This window comes from Lycium barbarum, chromosome 11 (assembly GCF_019175385.1).
Source record: "Lycium barbarum isolate Lr01 chromosome 11, ASM1917538v2, whole genome shotgun sequence".
Lineage (NCBI taxonomy): Eukaryota > Viridiplantae > Streptophyta > Magnoliopsida > Solanales > Solanaceae > Lycium > Lycium barbarum.
Genome location: NC_083347.1, coordinates 101,204,502 through 101,221,717, shown reverse-complemented (window position 1 = coordinate 101,221,717; position 17,216 = coordinate 101,204,502). Strand labels below are relative to the sequence as shown.

Genomic DNA, 17,216 nt, shown 5'->3' with positions numbered 1-17,216 from the left:
TTTCGCTTTGTGAACACACAGGGCAAGTTCTAGATGTCAATACCAAACATGGATTCAAATATGAAACCTTACTCACACATGGCACACAATCGACGCAAGAGGGATCCGATTGTACCTCGAAACAATCAAACAACAATGACAATCAACAATGCCAAGTGGGTCATACGAGTCAAAATAAAAACCATTTTCAAGTGCTTCCAAGAAAAGTGATACAATTTCACGGCATACTTTCACAAAAAAATTCAAGATCACTCATATGACAATACTTCACCTATCCCGTGCACCTAGCATTTGAATACACCTAGCCTAAGGAATAATTTTCCCCAAGCAGGTTGTCATCCACCCGTCATCAGGAACAGCCCTTCTTATGACTATAAAACAAAAATCTACCTACGCCCGATTCAAAGGCCCCCCCTCGGGAAAGAACCGAGGCCATAAGAAAACCAAAGGGGGTGGATGATGAATGCCTACTAATGAGGGACTTAAGAAGTTATCAAAGAAAAATAAATAAAATAAAATCTTTTTGACTTTTTTTTTTTAATTGTTTTTTCGACACTAAGATGCAAAACTACTAAAAAAATAAATCCTAAGGCATACTAATCATCATCCGCAACCTCAAAACATGTTGTTACAAACCAGGGATGTATTTTTCCACCCCATACTTAAAATTATGCAATGCCCTCAATGCATATATATTTGAAACCAAATAAATCGCAAGCAAGGTAAGAAATACTCCCTGGGGCCCACTAGTGCCTAGTCGTCCTCATCATCAGCCTCGCCCTCATCTGGCTCGGCGTCCTCTTCTTCTTCATTGTCGTCGCCTTGCATCAGCGACTCTACCTCCTCCTCCTCGTAGAATGCAGCTATGACTCGATCAGCCGAGTTCTCGTCCTTATCCGCAGGTAACTGAGACAGCTCGCCCACCAGTGCCCGAGAATGTGGAGTGTGGGGGTTCTGAATAAAGACCCTTGTGAGATCAATATTAAAGTTCTCACTCGCAACCATCATTCCCGAGTAAAGCTGGGCTAGTACGGTGGACTGGGCGGACCTCTCCTCTGCCGAAGTCAAATGATGTCCGGATACACTCTCTGGGGCCATGACATTTGAGATGTCGAGCGAGTCAATGGGCGCCTCAAGTACTCTATCAGTAGAGTATGCCAACTCCTCGTCGAGCCTCATTAAGTAGGAAGTGAGAGTGTTTCCATAACTCAGCCTTTTCGACTTGCCAGCCCGCACTTTGCGAATTTCCGGCAGCATCCAATACCCGATATTCACCGGCTGCCCTGTCATCAGGAAGTACACAATGCACACTCTCTCCCTTTGTACCTCCAAGAAGTGATCAAGTGGCATGATTCTAGCATTTAGAAGGCGCAACCACACTCGGGCCTCTCTACAAAAGTTACTCATGCTCATGCTCCGATGCTTCCGAAGAGGCCCTGAGTATCGAGCCCATTGAGCTTTTGAGTTGGCTCCACAAAGAGTTTCCCAGATAGCCCTATAATCGGGCCTTTTGATGAATTCTAGTAATGGCTCAGCAGGCACATCCGAGACTCCAATTGCCCCGCACAAGGTTGATGCCGTCAATGGCACCCAATTTTTTCGAATGAACACAGAATCTGGAGTCCTACGGATTGGCATGCTAGCATAAAGTTCCATGACCAAATCAATGTTCACAGGCCCCGGTTGTTCGAACACAGACGTCCATCCCATGGCAACTATACAGTTGTAGACATCCCGGAAATTCTTCTTCAAAGGGACTCGACTGATTGCTCGCTCATGATTGTATCCCTTCGAGGTGTCAAACCCCGCATACCACTCTGCCCCTTCCCCCCGAGAGATGGGGGTAGGTTGTCCTTTTAGATGCCGGCGGAATGACGACCGCGGGATGCTTTCCCTTTCCGGATGTTTGCACTTTTGTCGCTTTGGACATGTTTTGTGCTCTTCCTCTTTTTGTGCCTTGGGAGGAGGAGGCGACAGCTTTGCCCTTGGACTTGGCGTGAACCATTTTGCCTGCAAAACAACGCATTACCAAATGAGAGGTATAGGTCAGTAACTAAGGGGTCATGGCACAACCCCACACTTACTTCAAACTACATTATGAAAATTGAAAACAAAGGAAGTTAACTACTCCTACATGACAACACAAACAAAAACAAAGTAAGTTATTTTCATGTTGTAGGGCTTGGGGTGGAAAAATCACAATTCTCCAATCCTCCCTCACAATTCGAATTTTATGGTGAGAGGAGATGCACAAGGGTTCCTATGTTCGGTTAATGTTCCATTGCTACTCAATACTTCACAATTTCACAAAAACTTGGTTTAGGACTTTTATCGAACACCTTGTGGGCGTAAAATCGTCCCTTAACTTTTGATAACAATGGTGGGTTGAAGAACCCTCCCTTGTGCAATGGGAGTCACATTCTAGCCATAATCACCTATATCACACAAGCAATACCAATCCCCGCCCAATAGTCGCCCATACCCATATCCCTATTTTACAACTACACACATCGATAACAATGGAAAGAGGAAAACAATGGAAACCAAACCCACTTACCTTGTGAAGTTAATGGGGGATGGATTGGTGCAACTTGAAGTTGTTTTTGTTAGAGAGGGAATAGGGATGGGGATGTGTTTTCCGTGGAAAAGGGAATATGGGAGAGAATGGTTCTGTTTTGGGGTGAAAGTGAAGGATGGGTCGTGTATGTATTGTAAATAATAGAAAAACGAATGCAAACCGACTCGACCCGCACGATCCGTCTGCATCGCGGAAGGAAAGCGCGAGGCTGCAGTACTCTACGCGATTGGTCCGCATCGCGGATAGATCGCGTGAATCACTGAAGGTTTTTGATTTTCCACGCGCGATTTGTCCGCATCGCGGGACCAATGTGCAAATCACTGGGCACTTTGTATTTTTCTTCTTTCCGCCCAATTCCTGCAACACGAACAAACGTGACCTATCTCATACAAAAGGTTGGGTTGCCTCCCAACAAGCGCCTTAGTTAAGGTCGTGGCACGACACTTTTTTTTTACACGGGTTGCCTCCCGAGAAGCGCCTGATTTAATGTCGCGGCACGACGTAGGCTTTCCTCAAGCCTCTTCTAGATCGATGGTGGACCTTGCGCGATCGGTGGCCTCCCCGTAGTAATGCTTCACTCTTTGCTCGTTCACCAAGAATGTCTCATCTGAGTTGGGTCTCTTTAGCTCGGCTACTCCATGTGCAGTCACACGAACTACCTCGAATGGTCCAGACCACTTACTCTTCAACTTTCCACCGAAGATCTTCAGCCTAGAGTTATACAGCAAGACTAACTGCCTAGGCTCAAAGTCCCGAGACTGGATGCGCCTATCATGAATTCTCTTAGTTCGCTCCTTGTACATTTTCGCGTTTTCATAAGCATGATAGCGAAATTCTTCCAACTCGTGCAGCTGCAACAATCTCTTCTCTCCAGCTTGAACCATGTCTAGATTCAGCTTCTTGATCGCCCAATATGCGCTATGCTCAAGCTCGACTGGTAGATGACATGCCTTACCAAAGACGAGCTTATATGGAGATGTGCCAATCGGAGTTTTGTAAGCTGTTCTGTATGACCACAGAGCGTCATCAAGCTTCAATGACCAATCTTTTATACTTATGCTCACAGTCTTCTCCAAAATCCTCTTGATTTCTCTGTTCGATACCTCCACTTGACCACTCGTCTGAGGGTGATAAGCAGTCGTTATCTTGTGTTTCACCGCATACTTGAGCAATAATTTATCAAAGAGCCGATTGCAGAAGTGCGTACCTTAATCACTGATGATGGCCCGAGGGGCCCCAAACCTTGTAAAAATGTTCTTTTTCAGAAATCGCGCCACCACACTTGCATCATTGGTGGGAAGTGCAATGGCTTCCACCCACTTCGAGACATAGTCTACAGCGACCAATATATACTTATTTCCTTTGGATGGTATGAAGAGACCCATGAAGGCAATACCCCACACATCAAACAACTCGATTTCTAAGATGCCCTTCAAAGGCATTTCGTGACGCTTGGAAATATTTCCGGTTCTCTGGCAGCTATCACATGCGCGCACAAATTCATGAGCATCTTTGAACAATGTTGGCCAGTATAACCCGGACTGAAGTACCTTTGCAGCTGTTCTGTCACCGGCGTGATGTCCCCCATAGGGTGATGAGTGACACTTCTCGAGAATCGCTGAGACCTCTTCCTCTGGAACACACCTTCTGATCAGCTGATCTGTGCCAACCCGGTAGAGATAGGGTTCATCCCACACGTAGAAACGACTGTCATGCAAAATCCGCTTTTTTTTCTCGTGATTAGCACCAGGGGGTAAATCTCACTTACTATAAAGTTCACCATGTCTGCATACCATGGCACCTCAGCTGATTGAAGAGCAAAGAGTTGTTCGTCAGGAAAAGTCTCCTTAATCGCCACTGCTTCGTCCACATGTTCCCGATCTTCTAATCTCGATAGGTGATTTGCTACCTAATTTTCTGTGCCCTTTCGATCAAGAATCTCGATGTCAAACTCTTGTAGCAGCAACACCCAATGAATAAGCCTCGGCTTTGCATCTTTCTTTGCAAACAAATAACGAACTGCAGTGTGATCAGTATAGACAGTCTCCTTCATGCCCACAAGATATGAACGGAATTTGTCAAAGGCGTAGACAACCGCCAATAACTCCTTCTCTGTGACAGTATAGTTCATCTGGGCTGCATCAAGTGTTTTGCTGGCGTAGTAAATAGGATGAAAAATCTTGCCCCTTTTCTGACCAAGGACAGCTCCCACAGGAAAATCACTTGCGTCACACATCAAAATAAACGGCAGAGACCAATCGGGTCCGATGATAATAGGTGCTGACACTAACCATCGTTTCAGCTCCTCCAAAGCCTTCAGACAGGCTTCATTAAACATAAACTTCACATCTTTCTCTAACAGCTTGCACATTGGATTAGCAACTTTAGAGAAGTCTTTGATGAATCGTCGATAGAATCCTGCATGCCCAAGAAAACTGCGCACTCCCCGAACTGAAACAGGTGGTGGTAATCTTTCAATCGCTTCAATCTTCGCCTTGTCAACCTCGATTCCCTTGGTAGATATCTTGTGCCCAAGAACGATTCCCTCTCGCACCATGAAGTGGCATTTTTCCCAGTTAAGTACCAATTACGTTTCTTCACAACGGGCTAACACGGCATCAAGATGATTTAAACAGTCATCAAAAGAATCTCCAAAAACAAAGAAGTCATCCATAAATACCTCCACATAATTTTCCACCATATCGGTGAAAATAGCCATCATGCATTGCTGGAAGGTACCTGGAGCATTGCACAAACCGAAAGGCATCCTCCGGAATGCAAATGTGCCATATGGACATGTGAATGTGGTTTTCTCTTGATCCTCAGGCGCAATCATGATCTGGTTGTAACCTGAATAACCATCCAAAAAGCAATAATAATCGTGCCCAGCCAACCTGTCGAGCATCTGATCCATGAAAGGCAAAGGAAAATGATATTTTCTGGTGGCGTTGTTCAACTTGCGATAGTCGATACATATCCTCCAGCCCGTAACAGTTCGTTGAGGTACCAATTCATTCTTCTCGTTTTCCACCACAGTTATGCCCCCTTTCTTCGGGACACATTGTACAGGACTCACCCAATTGCTGTCAGAGATGGGATAAATAATGCAGCTGTCAAGCCACTTGATTACCTCTTTCTTCACCACCTCCTTCATGATCGGGTTCAGTCGCGCTGGCACTCAATACTGGGTTTGCTGTTTTCCTCCAATAATATTTTGTGCATGCAAAATGAGCTACTAATACCTCGAATATCAGCTATCAACCACCCAAGGGCTCGAATTCGATCTCTTAGCACTCGTAACACACGTTCAACCTGCACATCAGTCAAATAAGCAGAGAGGATTACGGGCAATGTGTCTCCACTACCCAAGAAAGCATAGCGAAGGTGAGGAGGCAATGGTTTCAACTCAAGAACGGGGGCCTCTTCAATTGATGGTTTCGGCTTTTTCCATGACTCTGGTCTGTCTAGCTCCTCAACCGGTGTCCTTGCGCGTAGATAAGCACATGAAGTGTCAAGAATGCTAAGACACTCCTCCACTTCTGCGTCAATTTTCAGATTTTCCCGATACACCAAAGCTGTCTCTAACGGATCTCGCGAAGCTAGAAAGTGATCTAACTCGGCATTAGTGAGCTCGGGTTCCACCACGGAAATCATCTTCAACTCCTCATAATGGGCTAGAAGTCTGGTAGCTTTAAACACATCAAAAGTCACCTCTTGCCCATTAACTGTCATAGACATCTTCCCATCTTTCACTCGAATCACAGCATCGACAGTAGCCAAGAATCCTCTCCCCATGATGAGAGGAACACTCTTATCTGCCTCATAATCATGTATCACAAAATCAACTGGCAGAATAAATGGGCCTACCTTCACAAGAGCGTCCTCAATAATACCATCAGGGTAAGCAAGAGATCGATCAACCAACTGCAACGTAATAGTGGTTGGCCTAGGCTCTCCCAAACCCAACGTTCGGAACACAGAGGTGGGCATCAGATTAATACTAGTACCCAAATCACACAATGCTAGCCCAACTTCAATGTTGCCAATCGTAATCGAAATTGTGAAGCTGCCCGGATCTTTCAACTTTGGAAATTTTACTCCTCACTCTAGAACTGCACTCCTCAGTAAGTGCAACAGTCTCAAACTCTATCCAACGCCATTTGTTCGCGACCACATCTTTAATATATTTCGCATATTTTGGGACTTCTTGCAGAAGCTCCACCAAAGGTATGTTGATGTGTACCAGTTTTAAGAGTTCAAGAAATTTCTTGCAAGTCGAATCTGCTTTCTGTTTCTGAAGCCACTGTGGAAAGGGGGGGGGGGGGGGGTGGTCGCACCACTTCCTCCACATGTTGCTCTGCACATGTTTGCTCTGGTTCAGCTCGCTTAGCAGGGATAAGTTCTGCCTCTGCTATGTTCTTCTTTTTCGGCAGCCATTCTTCTAGCTCTCTACCATTCCTCAAGGTGACTGCTTTGCATTCTTTTGGATTCTTTTCAGTATCACTCGGAAGAGCACCCGGAGGTCTGACATTCTGCATAAGAGCCATCTGCCCCATCTGATGCTCAAGCTCGTGAATAGATTTCTGCATTTCACTCTGAATTTTCTGATTTTGCTGCTGCATCACTTGATTTTGAGCTATGAGCTGCTTCATCATCTCCTCTAAATTGCTAGCTGGCTGAGCTTGAGGTTGCTGATAATTGTTCGGCTTGTGGAAATCCTGCTTCCCAAATGGAGTGTTGTAATTATTTCCATAATAGTTTCCCCGATTACCGGGACCGCGATTCTGCTGTCCCACAAAATAAACGAACTCTGGATTCAATGGACAATTGTTATAGTCATGAGGTTCACCGCAACCCACACATACTGCTTGTTAAATATGTTGGACTGGTTGGATCTGCTGAGCTTGAGGAAACACCCTCAACATCACGTTAGTGAGCGTACCAATATCAGCCCGAATAGCTGCAACATCATCAAATTTAAGAACCCCAGTAGCTTTTTGTGGTAACCCCCGGCTATTTTCATGATACTCATGATGACCCTCAGACATCATCTCAAGGAGATCTTCCATCTCTTCATATGTTTTGTTTAATATCTGACCTTGAGCTGAAGCATTCAGCAGGGCCCTTGATTCATGGTTAAGACCTTCTACGAAATAGTTGCCAATGATCTCCTTTGGCTGTATGTGATGGGGGCAATCTCGCAGATAGCCCTTATACCTTTCCCAGACGTGTGGTAGAGATTCGTAATCTCTCTGAGTGAAGTTAGCAATTCGTCCTCGCAGCTCATTTGTCTTCTTGGGTGAGAAGAACCTATCGATAAACTTATTTGATAATATCTCCCAAGAAGTAATAGAACCTGCAGGTAGATTCGTCAACCATTCCCTTGCTTCGCCAATCAGTGAGAACGGAAATAAGGATAGCTTCACATAGTCATCGGGAACATCTCTATATTGGAAATTTTCGCTCAACTTCACGAACTGCATCAAATGCTTATGTGGGTCTTCACTAGACTTACCCATATACTGGCACGTATGTTGCACCAGCCGCACTGTTCCTTCTTTTAGCTCGAAATTTCCAGTAATGTCGGGCCTAACAATAGCCTTAACAATAGTTGCCAGACTAGGCCTAGCATAACTGGATAACATAATATGTTGTTCTTGTGCCCTCGCAGCTGCTCTCTCACCCTGTTCATCAGCGTTTCTGGCTCTATCCCTTTCTGCCTGTTCAAGAGCAAGTCTTGCTGCTTCGTTAGCCATTTGTCTCTGTCGGTGAAAGGTTCTTTCGATTTCTTGATCAAGATCAACTAACGGTTGTCCTGAACTTCTAGTGCTTGGCATAAACCAGAGAAGCCTGAAGAATCACAAGTAGAACAACGAAAAAAAGTAAAGACTTGAATAGAAAAACAAACTCAAATTAGAAAAACAGTAAATTTTTCTAAGTCCCCGGCAACGGCGCCAAAAACATGTTGCTCCCGAACGCACACGCAAGTATACGTGGTCGTACAAGTAATATAGACTGTTAAGTCCAGATATCGATCCCACAGAGACTTAGATTCTACTGTTAAGCTAATTCAAATTCAGATGAACTATTCAAGAAAGTGAAAATCAAGATGCTTGTTGTACTAAACTAAAACTGAAAAGTAAACAATTGGTGATAGGTTTTTTTGTGACTGAGACTATTTTGACAAAGATTGTAAGAATTATCAGATAAGAGAAAGATCTAGGGTCATGGCTTTCGACAAGCCAGTTGATCTTCGGACAATTCCACCTATTTCAGTTCCTGGGTTACTAGTTGACGGGTTAATTATACTTTATGATGTTCTCTCGAACTTCTCACAAGTCTGTAGATGTTACTATAACGCCTATATCTCTATGGTCATCAGAGGTAACAAGAACGCATTTATTTCACTGTATTCAACTAAGTAGGGCTAAAGGGTATATCTCTATCCTCAGTAGCAAAACGATTAAATCGAACAAACTCTATTTATTCTTATTACGTACGTAAATTCCCTTTCTCAAGTTCAATTCACGCACCACAGATAATGTCTAACTATTGGCCAGATAATCAAACAAATTAAGATCAAGAATAAACAAGCAACCCAAAATATGGAAAATCAATAGATAATAATTGTCATCAAACCAACTTTCAAGTCTTTCGCCACAACCCTAGAATTAAGAGATTAGCTACTCATGATTCAATCATAGACAAAAGAATCCATGAATAAACTAGGGTTGAAAAAGAAAATAAACCTAGAGAGAGAAAAATAGAACGGTGGCTTACAAATCCTTGAATAATCCCAGCACACCGTTCTCAGCTATTAAAACGTCTATATATAGGCTAGGGTAAAAATAACAAATAAGGAATCCAAATCCTAGTCTAATCGAGATAACTTCTGCAGAACCCCGCTTTCCTTCCGCATCGCGGAAGGATCGCGCAATGTACTGAGGGTTCTCGCTTTCCTTCCGCGATGCGGAAGGATCGCGAGATGGTGATGACTGAGTTGGTTGGTCCGCTTTCTTCACGCGATGCGATTGGATGGCCTGATGTTCTGAGGCTTCCCGCGATGCGGAAGAAAAGCGAGGTTTCTTCAGTCGATTTAATCTCCTTTTAGTTCATCCTTTGTGGTCTTCGACTCGTCACCTCATCTAATCGACATATGCTACGAATTCCAATCATTTTAAGCACAGTTTCCATCGTTTGTCGTCATCGTACCTATACACATGAAATATAACAACATAAGTTCAAATACGACGGTTACGTCATGAATTAAGCGATAAAAGTCATAAGCGTAGGCTGTAATACGACACAAAACATGATATTTTTGCCAAATATCAGGGAGCACAGGATATTTGGAGATGAAGACTTTAGTATAATTAATTTAAATGACGAAGGAAGTCTCACATGATGACAAAAAATGCACAGTTCAGTGGGAGTACAGCAACGCAAGGATCAGTGTACGAAGGACTTCAGGTTACGCCTTAGCTTGTGCGGCGCAAGGATTCTTCTGTTGCTGACTTTGGACCAGTTTCTCTATTTGAGTTGGGATGGGACTAAAAATTCTCCCAATTTATTTTGGATTCAGTTATTTTTTTGGGCTTTTTCCTACATCTTTAAATATTTCATAAGCCACCATTCTTAGACATCTTTGGCATAAAACACAAGTTTGGAGGCTAGGGTTCCTACATATATTTTCTTTCTTTTATTCAAATCTTGTTTATGGGAATTTCTTGGTGACAATTGAGATTGAAACTCTTGTTGTGCTTATTTATTGATCGACATTATTTTTAATCAAGTAAGTTATTGTTATTTTAATTATTCTTGTCCTTCAACGTTTCTCAAGGGAGTAGCTAACCCTAAGACTCACCCATTTACTTTGTTTGAAACTCGGAAGAGGAAGAACGGGATTGGGATAGAATAATTAACATGAATTTGGGGCGTTAACCCTCATCTAAAGGAAATTGACCTAGGAATAGGTGATACCACTTGTAGCCATAGGCCGATGTTCTTAATGCTCCTAATTGCTTTAGGGATATTCAATTAGGTAGTCTAGTTAATCTTCGGGAGAAGTTAATTTAGAGTCATTATCCGAGGCTAATTAACATAATATTACCATTATCTGTAATTCGTGAAATATATTGGATCGTTACTTGAGAAGTAGTTTCCTTTATTCCATTCTTGTGGCCATTGATCAATTTACTTGCTTTCTAGATTAGATTGTATATTTTCGTATTTTATCAAAGTCATATTTAAAAACCACCATTGATGCGTTCGGCCTAGCTATTGTTGGTGATAATTCTTAATCTGCTTAAATGTCTACATATTGTTCTCTGTGGGATTCGACCCCAACCTTGTTGGGTTACTATATTTGACAACGTCCGCGTTATGCCATTAAAAAGTGTAATTTGAGCGTATCAAGTAGCTAAACATACATTCCTGCAAGTTAAATTAACATTGATATTTCTAAGAATAAAATAAAGGAGGTGAGATTAAAATCTATGAGGGAAATGAAACAAAGACCAACCATCACAACTATACAATTGGGCAAAAACACTTCTTCATCTTGAGGTACTCAGCTCTGTGTTAGAATGACAACAATAAATTTGAAGTACGCAAAAAGGAAGAGAAATTGAATAATTTTCTTAACTTAATGACTACTTAGCAATGCTATAAATAAAGGATTAAAGCAAATGCATTCGTTCAAATCTACCAGGCATAATCACATCTTTGTAGACTAAGAAGGAATGATGTTGGTGCAGGGACTATTAAACACTACTTTGTCCTACAATAATTTGCACTTATGAATTATGATCTAGTGAGAGATCATGAACCTTACGAACAAAGCCGTTGTTGCACTCTTATTTACCACCACTCATAAACAGATTTCAAAGCCCTTTGTCGGATTTGAACCGATGACTTACATCCACTGAGTTAAAATATTGTGTAGAGGCATGAAATTCATATGTATTAAAATTGGCAAACATAAAGTGCTTCAGTTCAAATATAAAAATATAATTAAAGAAAAGTGTGTTAGATTTTTACACAATAGAAGCTGGCTCACTGAAAAATGGAAATGTAAATTTTAAAGGACATTTTTCATATTTACAAGCTTAAATGCAACTCTCAGTAAGTGGACACAATAAATATTTGTTTAGTGAATTATTTTTAGGCTAATAAAACTCATGAAATGGTCCTTTCAAAGAACAAAGCTCTATGGACTGTGGAGAGACGGTGCCAGTCTGATTCTTGATAACTCTTTATATTTTCATAGTACATCTTGTTTCTATTTTTTATGTGTTATATAGTGTTGTGCGACAAGAAGGTGCCACCAAAACTTAAATACAAGTTCTAAAAAGTGGTGGATAGACCTACTATGTTGTATGGGGCGGATGTTGGCCAGTCAAGAAGTCTCACGTTCAGAAAATGAAAGTGGCGGAAATGAGAATGCTGCGATGGATGTGTGGGAACATTAGGAGCGATAGGAGTAGGAATGAAGTTATCCGAGACGAAGTAGGAGTAGCCTCGATGGAGGACAAAATGCGGGAAGCGAGGCTGAGATGGTTTGGGCATGTGATGCGGAGAGACGCAAATGCCCCAGTGCGGAGGTTCGAGAGGCTAGCTATGGACGGTTTCAGAAGAGGTAGAGGTAGGCCGAAGAAGTATTGGGGAGAGGTGATTAGACAGGACATGGCGCATCTCTAGCTTACTGAGGACATGACCTTAGATAGGAGGGTTTGGAGGACTCAGATCAGGGTAGAAGGCTAGTAGGTAGTCGCATTTATCCTTTCTTGCGAGTAGCTGCATTGATCTTTAGTTTCTTATCCCTTGATTTCTGCGAGTATCTATTTGCACAGAATGGTTTATCATGGCTTATTCACTTTGGTTGTTTTCATTTTCTTAATTGCTTTGAATTGTTTGCCCGTATCTAACCTTTCCTATTCCTTTTCTTGAGCCGAGAGTCTTCCGGAAACAGCCTCCCTACCTAATGTAGAGGTAAGGTCTACGTACACTCTACCTTCCCCAGACCCCACATTGTGGGATTCATTGGGTATTTTGTAAAAAAAAAAAAATTACTCATATTCAAGTAAGGGAGCTTATGTGAGGTTTTTTTTGGGTATTGGCAGCCATCTCATTCTAAGTTTGCTCAAGTCAAGTTACAGAGGTAGTAGAAAATGCAGTTATGAGTGATGTTGTGAGACTTACATTTCGAGCACCTTTCTGTCCCTTTTGATAGGGGCCCTGATTTTGATTTTATGTTTACTGCTGGAAGGTTTGTCTTTGGCGGGCAGGTTTTGTTGGTTCCTTAGTTCTGAGACGATCTCCATAACCTTGTGCTTGCTTGCTTCCGCGATGCCCATCATTACTGCAGTTGGTAATGGCTGGTTGGCAGATTCTTTTTCCTCATAATTCAGAAGAGCTAGCTTGTCCAAAATTTTGGAAAATAATCTTTTCATTTGGATTCTGAAAGTCTATGCTCTTAATTGTCTATGCGCATTGTCAAGAAGTAGCGCTTTTCTCTGCATTGAGAAAGTTAGTTAGTTATGATGATTGGCTTAAGTTTATAAATTCGATCATGTAAAATACCTTTGCACGGCAGACGTCATAAATCTCTTGTACTGTGAGGTTTAACATCTTCTCTGTTGATTGATCTGAAATGGAGGCTATTGTGGAACCAGTGTGATCGGTGACCATAACTTCGAATTGGATTCTGTTGTAAAATAGTAAAAAGACATTTTGAAGTTTAATAGGTAAAGCATGGCGTCATCATAAATCAGCTACCTAGAAGATAATTAAGATGTGAGGAAAGTTGTTAAAATCAGAAAAAGTATACACTGATATGTAAGTTCCATTACCTCAGAGCAATAGAATTAAGAATAAAATTCGATTCTAGTCTTTGACTTAATTTCAAATTTACCTATATTTAAGAATACAATAGTATCATAGATATATAGTAACAGAGAATAGGAAGTTTAAGTTCCAGTGGTTGGGTTGAACAATTTAACTTAAAACTTTGAGTGATCATTTTAATGTAAAATAGTAAAGGGTGGCAAAGTGTATTTCTTATAAATGAAGCAAACAATTCAAACATCTTTCAGTACTTTTTCAAAGGAAGAGTATTTTTCGATGTTATGTTCATTAGTAATAATTGGGGATAAGTTGGGTGGATCGATCGCAGTGTATACAGTAGATTGGCCTTGGTGAAGTAGTTCTTAAAAATGACATCTTACAATTTGAGCAAGCCATTGAACAGAAATGTTGGTCCTCATTATCAGTGAGAGTTCACCATCAATGTAGAATATTTGCCTCTGTAAAATTTAGAAATTAATTTAGTATTTGTTGATTGAAAAAATAGCTGCAACGGACTGGAAGGTTAAATGTCACTCTTTGTTGTTGTACCTGCGGCTGCGTTTGGATATCAAATATGAGTATTGGTTCTTTTTCAAAGGGAACAAAAAGAAGAGTGCCTTCTGGGGGTGTGATCTTTGTTGTTTACTCAATCAGCAATTGTTAAATTGTTTTGGCCCTACAAAACAGATGGCTTCTCTAATTGTGTCTTGCATAGATATGTATTTATGTTATTGGAAGCAAATGTTACAAAAGTTGTATCGACAGAAGTGAAATATATGTGTATTACCATGCAGCTAATGTGGTAGCTTGTGGCTATGTAGGATCTAGGAGTATCGTCGTGTTGTATCTGCTCCATATACCTACATGCATATGGATATTTATTTTTGGTTGTGCACATAATAAAAGATTAGAAACTCCATATATGAGTGCAAACAAAAATATAGCAAAATCCAGCCTCAAGATTATAACAAATGTGAACTAGAAAGACAAATGTTAATGCCACTTAAAAAGTAAATGATCAGTCGGCCAGCACTCGGTAGGAGTAAATAGAAAGCAGAGAAAATTGCAATTGTTGGGGGAATCGAATTGAGACAAACATAAAACAGCTTTAACATTCAAACTCAAATAGGACGAATTTTTTTTTAATGAACTTTTCAGTAAAATAAATCATAAAGATTCAATCTTTAGACTAATCCCAGAAAGATTCTATCATCTAAGTTATTGCAAATGATATTCTGAAATTGAAACCGAAAGAGAAAACATTAAGGATGAAACTCCGTTATTGAGGATGTAATTTAAGTTGGAGGCATACTTTAAGGATGTTTGTTTGCCAAAATCTCCAAACCACCATCTTCTTCATTATTCCTTTTTTCCAATCCAACATTTTGTAGCTTCCCTCATCACCAGTATCTTTATTTTTTTTAACACAATTATTATTCCTTGAACACCATATTAATTCAAGTAATAGCATAAGTTATCATTCTTTGAACTCCTCATTAACGGAATAAAAGCATGAGAACCCATATTTATTACTAAGAATTTCGAGATTGAAACAGATGCTAGAATTTAAAAGCATGAAAATCGATGTATCATGAATTGACTTGGTGATTCGTATTAACTTAATCTTTAAGCAAAACCCCATTTCTTTCAAAATATCAATTGGGATTTTTTTGGAAAATCCAAAGTTGTAATTGTTATAAAATTAAGCTACTTCTACCCTATAGATAAAGAGTCTCATCAAAACCCATTACACATCTAGATCTTTGTAATCTTTGTAAAGATCAAAACCCACTACAAACCAGAGAATGATATCAAAAACCACTTTCTTGCAATCCCTTTTTGACTCATATCGCGGTAAAAATCAAAACTTTATGAAACCACAGAAATAAATCCATCAAATGCCCAAATAGACACTGATGTAAATTTAGAAGAAGAGAGGAGAGAAGCTTGCAGAGCAACAGGAAAAGAAATACCTGAGAATCATAGTAGAGAAGATGGAGGATGCAAGTGCGTGAGAGTGTGATTGAAGAACATAGAAGATGAGAAGCAAAAAGTGATAATGAACTCACAGAAACACGTGTCCTAAAATAAGAATATAAAAAAAATTGTACCTGCTTTTAATTGACACGTAAGTTTGCTGACAGATTTATAAAGAGACATGTGAATTGTCATAATTGCCCTTAAAATATAAGGAAGCAAGCATGTCGATCCTTGCTTTTAACCCACTCTTCTATTAAGTAGAAGTACCAAAATGAAATTTATGTTTACGAATTGTTTACTAAAACAGGTAGTAAAATTGATAAATAATGAGAACTTTACATGGACAAGTTATTTTTAAGTGCTAATTACAACTATTTAGGGTATTAAATTTAATTACAAAATATAACAACACTTTGTTCAATTATAGCAAAATAATAGAAAAATTAAGGGATTAGACGTCAATATTCTTCATTTTAGGCTCTAATCTTTCCCACTTTCTCTTCCGCCCTCTCTCTTTCTCATGAAACACACTCAAAGCTGTAAACTCCATGAAAAGTTCCATTGGCAGTCAGTAAAAAAAGTTGAAGCTTTGAATTTGAAGACCGGGTGCGAAATTGATATTTGCTTGGATGGAATGTTGCATGTTGCAAACAATTGAGAATATCTTGTGGAGTTTATATCTCAATTAAGGTAGTTTGGTGAAGATTAGAGTTGGGTTTGGTTGGGATTTCAGATTGAAATTCGAAGAGGAAGAACAATAGTTATATGTATTTTGTTTGTCGGGTGTATGTTATTAGTATGTCTAATGTATCAGAGGATATACAGTGACATGCACACGACATACAAGATACATACAAACGACATACATTATATGTTTTTACTTGATTGTTTATTTTTGCAGTGTATATATATTTTATAAGAAAAACTACTATTCCCTCTGTCTCAATTTAAGTGTTTTACTTTTCTTTATGATATATCCCAAAAAGAGTGTCTCTTTATATATTTAGTAAGTTTTGAAATTCCAATATTTTACATGGCATGTTTAAGATCATAAGATTTAAAGGATTACATACATCTTTAATTTGAGACCATAAGATTCAAAAATCACCTTTTATTTTTTAAGGCTAAATACCTAAATAGCCCCTTAAACTTGACTCATTTTGTAAGACATTTTAGCTTTGCAAGTGACAGATTGACACTTAATCTTGGCAAAAGTGTCTCTCATAGACACCTCACCATGACATGGCAAGTGCATGTTGTGCACGCACTAGTGCTGCGCTTGAATAACTTAAATTATGTGTTTTTTTAACATGTATGCAGCTATTTTTTGTAATAAAAAAATTACTCCATGTGGGGTCTTGTAATTTCAGCTTACTCCTTCTATACTTATATCTTCAGATTGTTTTCTTTCCTCATTAGCTTCATATTCTCCATAATTAAAACTATTTTTTTTTCATAATTAGATTATTATGTCACTAAAATTATAATTTTATAGAAGAAAACCCAATATAAAATAATTTTACAAACAATAATTTTGATCTTTTCAATGTGATATTACAAAATCAAGCATTGTACTTAATAAATGAATACTTTTAAACATCAAATATTGTATTAAAGAAATAGCTACATTGGAAAAACTCTTCTATATATATATATATATATATATATATATATATATATATATATACACATAGAGAACCTTTAAATATATTTAGTGCCCCTACAAGACAAAACGTCCAATGGGCGCGCTGGTTCAACCTTTGTGTTTGTTTTGGTTCGAATCCCTACTGCATTAGTTTCTAGTCTTCGCTAA

At 39.7% G+C, this 17,216-nt stretch overlaps 1 long non-coding RNA gene across 2 annotated transcripts; it reads right to left on the bottom strand.

Annotated features, from left to right (window-relative positions):
• Window positions 1–8,790: 8,790 nt before the first annotated feature.
• On the bottom strand, window positions 8,791–15,526 carry LOC132619051 (uncharacterized). Of its 2 annotated transcripts, none has more exons than XR_009574485.1 (7): window positions 15,397–15,526; window positions 14,211–14,283; window positions 13,973–14,099; window positions 13,804–13,881; window positions 13,160–13,283; window positions 9,980–13,092; window positions 8,791–9,790 (listed from the first exon to the last, which is right to left on the bottom strand). It is a non-coding gene; the product is annotated as an uncharacterized LOC132619051 (long non-coding RNA). The 2 variants fall into 2 exon arrangements; XR_009574484.1 differs by having other exon boundaries at window positions 8,802–9,790; window positions 12,779–13,092.
• Between the last annotated feature and the right edge of the window lie 1,690 nt (window positions 15,527–17,216).